Below are 5,505 nucleotides of genomic sequence, written 5' to 3'. Positions count from 1 at the left end.
GCTTAACACAATTTTTTCAGAATATGATCTGATAAGATTAAATCTAGCTTCTTAGGAGTTAGAATTTATTTATTTATTTTTTCAAATTTGATCATCTTGTTTAAAAATTAAACATATGGCCCCATTCAACGTATGGAATTGGATATTACATTCAATTCGAACGACATCAACGTTCTATAAAATCAGTTTTCGAAAGTTGATTTGACTTTACCGCTGTTCGCACGCCGTACTTTACGATTTCTGATCGGCTGCTTCATTATCTTAACTCTGGTTTAGGATTTATTTAAAGAAACTGTCGTTTGCATCAAAATTTTTACTGATTTTGATAATCAAGCAAGTCAAATAATATTATTTAGAGAAATGTTAGCTTTTAATAGTTATTATTAACTACTTTAAATCAATAATTTAAATTAATATAAATATCCGCTAATATAAAGTGTAAGTAATTCATTGTAAAAAAATAATGATTGTAAAAGTTAATTGCGTTTAACGCTATTTTCCTTTCGGATTACAAATCGAGATAAATGTTAGTAATTAAAAAGTAATTACGTTTTTCTTAAAATTAAAAGGAAATTTTAAAAATCATAACTGTATGTTTTTAAGATTCGAATTCTCTCATAACATTATTAATTTCTTCATAGCAATAATGATTGGTTAATTAAAACATTATACAAATCCCAACGGACCAATCGGCGTAATTAAGATGTCTAATTCAATTATTCGATTTTCATTCAAATTCAAATATCAATTCTTTGTTCTGGAAAAATAGTCGTTGAAAAGCTTATATTTAAAAATTAAGGCATAAGAGTTTCTGTATTTTAGTTATAAAATAGTGATAAAAATGGATTGTAAAGTGTCTGAACAAGAAATTCCAACTCCATCTCTGATTCCAAGAAGGCATTCTTCTGGAAATATCTCTTTTAATGAAAGAAAAACTAATGAAATATCTCAAATGTTTATGACACCAGCAGCACCCAGAGGTGGTCGATATTTAAATTCTAGTTTATCTTTGTTAGGAAAAGCCCCTATGAAAAATGTCAACACAAAGATCGGAAGGCGTTTGTCATTGACTGCAATGCTAGAAAATGGCAAATCTCAAGTTCGAAAAAGATTGGATTTTGATTTGATACCCGTCGTTGCAGAATCGAATGAGAAAAAGAGAAAAATGACTACAGAGTTTTTTACGGTTTTACATAAAAACGATTTAGCAGTTCCTTTAAAAAGCCTTGACTTTAACCCTCCAAGTGCAAAACGTGTTAGGTTTGAGGAATCTAAAAAAAATATCTTATCTTTATCTCCACCCGAAACGCCCGTAATGGATCCTTCATATCAGTTAAAAAATAAAAATGTTAGCACGACAGAAGGCTTCACTAGAATAACGGCAAATGAAAAAAGGAAAATTAATGTTAAAAAGTTGTTTTCTTCGAGCGAGTCAAATGAAAAAGTGGAAATTGGATTTTTTCATACTTCGATTAGAAAACTAACTTTAAATTGAGAATGATTAAAGGTTGATAAGAAGCAGGTATTTTAGTAACATGGTCTATAAAAAGATCCACCAAAGAAAAATCAAATTTAGCCTCCGATTTTTCTAAATACAAATATTAAAACTTTGAAAATATCAATCAATTTAATGTTACTAAAGTTCGAGTTATTATTATTATTATAATAAATATATTTCTTATTTATTGCAGCTATATTTAATATGAAATTAACTTTTCTTAGTTCGTTAACGTCTTTAAGCAAATTTGCTACTTAACTTTTGTTCAAAGCTAAATATTGCTGTGGTTGCTGGAGATTTACTTTAATAGAACTGAAGCAATTTTCGTTTCTTTCTGAGTTATTATGTAAATAAATGTTGAGAGTATTCGTTAGTATTACTTAGACTTCGATTTTCTTTTCTGTTTGGAGTTTGTAAATCGTTATTAGTTTTTATTTTAATTATTCGTTAGTATTTAAATTTTGTTAAATTTTTTTTTTTTTTTTTTTTTAACAATTAGAAAATAAAGAAAATATTTTTCAGTAAAAGACTTCATTATACCTTGAGGTAGTATTTGATGGACAACATTTAAGTTTTTTTTTTTTTTTTCTTAAATTGTTTTAATCTTTTCTTTAGTAAATTTTAATCACCAGGAATGACGATTTGATTTGAAATGTACTAAAATAGCTTAACAAAAATTTGATTGATGAAAAACCACTAATTTTTTTGTATTACTGAATAAAATTTTTTTCTTCCTCCTTTAATTAAAAATCGAAACAGCTTATGATATTGAAGCCATAAGTTTTATCAGTATAGCTTACTACAATTACTGCTCTTCAAACTGGCTAGCTCTTTTTTTGTAGAGAACCAGTGTACACAGAGAGAGGACATACGTTTGATCGTTTTTAATTGGTTTTTCTATTTTCATGATTTTAGACGCCATGTTTTTGCCAAAAATACTAACTACGAGTGAAGGCTACCAATAAATTTTTGTTAAATATTATAAAAGTATTCCTTGTTGTGCTACAGTAGGTTGCCATAACAGGCCCGAGAAAGGATTTCTTATAAAATGCGTCACAACTCGACTTTCTCCCCCCCCCTCCTCCCCCTTACTTTATGATTAATTCTGATAGAGAATTTTAAGCTGACTAAGAATCGTATAAAAACATAGGTCTCAAAATCAATGGAAAGTGCTCTAGCTTAAAGTTGAAAGTACAATAATATACTTATATATCGCTTATATTCGCCATCTTGAATAAAGATTTTTTTTGTTTTAAAAGTTATTTTTTAAAAGTACTAGCAACCTGGTTTTTATTTTTTTAAATAAAGGTTTTGAAAAATAGAACGTTATGGGAAATCATTGCGTTTAATTATTATCACGCCAGCTTGTTTTAGTTGGATTATTCTTTAGTTGGCTAAAATATCTTTTAAACTTTTATGGATATTAAAAGATATTTTAGCCAACTAAAGAGTAATCCAAGAGTAAACTTATTCCATAAAAGAGTAGCCCCTGAAATACTTCTTAAGAAATCAAAGCCAGAGGGCTATTTGGACTTCTAAAGTTAAATGACTAAACTGGATACCTACAAACGCAAGCTTTTAATGTGAAGTAAGCATAAAAAAAAACCCACACCCATCATTACGTACTCAACGACGAAGATTAGAAAATCTAAAAATCCAAAGTGGTATTTTAACGGAAGTCTTTGAGTTTATAAAGTTCTGTTAATGGAGGTGTTTTAAAAAAACATTGTCTTATCTATAATAAATTATACTGAAGAACTAGAATTAAAAGTTAATAATGTTATTTCTGGGTACCATATACCAGGCAATATGGATATCTTTTAATATTAGCTTTACTAAAAGTGTTGCTATTTCCAGTTCAATAAAACACCCATGTGACTCAACTGGTGCTATTGATTTTTTAGCAGATGTGCTACATTTAATAAAGAATATAAGAACATCTTTCTTATGTAAAAAACATTTCATAATAACAGCAAAGATTCAAGAAAAATATTAACTTCAATCACCAATTATAGATTCAAAACACCTTAACAAGTTTGTAGACTTTCAAGAAGGTATGGATTTGAAGTTTGCTTATATAAACTCACATCTGAGCATCTTGATGAAAAAAATTTCAACAAAATAAAAGTATCAAGAGTAACATCTGTAATACATCATCATGTAAGTTGTGGATTAAAATTATTGCAAATGAAAAAAAAGACGATTGCTCACAACTGCTTGGTTTATAGGAATTCTTGAAAAAATTCTCAAAGGGTAGTTATGATATAGATAACCGTTAAATCTTATCAGATTTTCTTGACATAGTCAATAGTAAGGTGCTTAGCCACAGCAGAAAGAGCACATTGTTTTACCCAAATATTGGGACAAAACCTCCAGCTTAATCTTAAGTAACGTTAAACGAAATTGTTTGTTTAATATTACAGGGTACATAATTTCTAGAGTTAAAAAAATATGAAAACGTTGTTTTATTAGGCCGAAGACTGTTGCATGCTTTGCATTTACTATTATCAGTTTGGTTAACATCGAAATCCTAGTTGAAGTTTGCACGCTTAAACAATTCATCATAAGATTTTTACGTTTGACTAACAAATGCAGATCTTGTAGAGGCTGTGCAAGTTCGCCGTGTTGTTTTTTCTTTTTTTTTTTCCTTTTTTTTTTTATCGAATATTGGTAGTGTAAGATCGCAGATTGTGGTGTTTGTCACAAATAAAAAGTAGTCTCTTTTCGATGCCTGTTCATGAATGAACTCGATTTGTTTTGTTTGATGAACTCAAGTTTTCTTTCCGTTGTAATCTGAAGTCATCCTCAGACGTAGATATTTTAAATAGCGAAACAGCGTTTTGTTTTTGAAAAACACCACAGCCGAAAATGGAACAATTAGCAGCAGGAGTTTTTCATAAAAAAATACGTTTGCTAAATGAGCTAGCGAGACGCACGTGTTTGCTTACAACATAATTCACATATTAGTAGATTGCGTTATTAAAAAAAAGATTGGCAAAAGCGACCTATTAACTGACATATCTTATGATTTTGCTGGAGCATAGTTGCATTCAAAAACTTGCGATTTGTTATCACTATAGGTAGCTACAAAATCTTTAAAAAAAAATAAGAATCAATAAGAAAGTTAAATAAACTCTATTTACTATTAGTTCCAAGAAGGCGTCGGTGGTGTAACGGTTAGCATTGCTGCCTTCCAAGCAGTAGATCCGGGTTCGATTCCCGGCTGACGCACTCGTTTTGTTTTCGATTCCACGTAAGAACCACTAAATTATCTCGGTACTGTTGTCACTACGTAACAAAATTTAACTCTTTTCTTGTTCCTGGCTTAAAACTATAAATTCCCAGTTCTTTGTGACTAAACAAAATGTGAAGGAAAACATTTTCGGTGCTGAAACTTCGCTTTCGTGGTCAGGATAATAAATTTTAAACTTGGCTTTTTCATACAATAATACAAGGCGCTATTAGTTAAGCAAAGGTTTAATGACAAAAGTATCAGTTGAAAAATAGGGAAAACAAGTGAAAACAACACAGAAGTTTTTTTTTCGTTCCGCTTTTCAATGTGGAAGTGGATAGTTTACATACACTGTTGTCAGAAAGGGATTTTTATTTACAATCCTTTGCAGGTTTGTAAATAAAAATCCCTTTCTGACAACAGTGTTTGTAAACTATCCACAAATTTGGCACAAGTTTGGCACAAGTTTGGCACAAGTTTGGCACAAGTTTGGCACAAGTTTGGCACAAGTTTGGCACAAGTTTGGCACAAGTTTGGCACAAGTTTGGCACAAGTTTGGCACAAGTTTGGCACAAGTTTGGCAGATATGCTCGCTATTCAATCCAGGAAAAACTGTAAAGATTCAAAAATGTAAAGATTCTTGTTCTGTACGAAGCAGTTATGGAGTATTTGTTTCTGAACAGAAAGAAAAGCTGATTTCTCTTTAACTTCTTCTTTTCTTTACCTTCAACATATAGTTATTATTCAACATTCAATGTCTGGATTTATACTTATC

General features: G+C 30.0%; 1 non-coding gene across 1 annotated transcript; it reads left to right on the top strand.

The window, feature by feature from the left end:
* Positions 1-4,657: 4,657 nt before the first annotated feature.
* Trnag-ucc (transfer RNA glycine (anticodon UCC)) lies at positions 4,658-4,729 on the top strand. The gene has a single exon. It is a non-coding gene; the product is annotated as a tRNA-Gly (tRNA).
* The last annotated feature ends 776 nt before the right edge of the window (positions 4,730-5,505 follow it).

Source organism: Hydra viridissima, unplaced genomic scaffold (genome assembly GCF_058129835.1).
Source record: "Hydra viridissima isolate aposymbiotic clone 2 unplaced genomic scaffold, HvirCarnegie_v1 scaffold_5, whole genome shotgun sequence".
NCBI classification, from domain to species: domain Eukaryota; kingdom Metazoa; phylum Cnidaria; class Hydrozoa; order Anthoathecata; family Hydridae; genus Hydra; species Hydra viridissima.
Note: the sequence above shows the minus strand (reverse complement) of the source record. Positions and strands in the feature narration are given on the sequence as shown.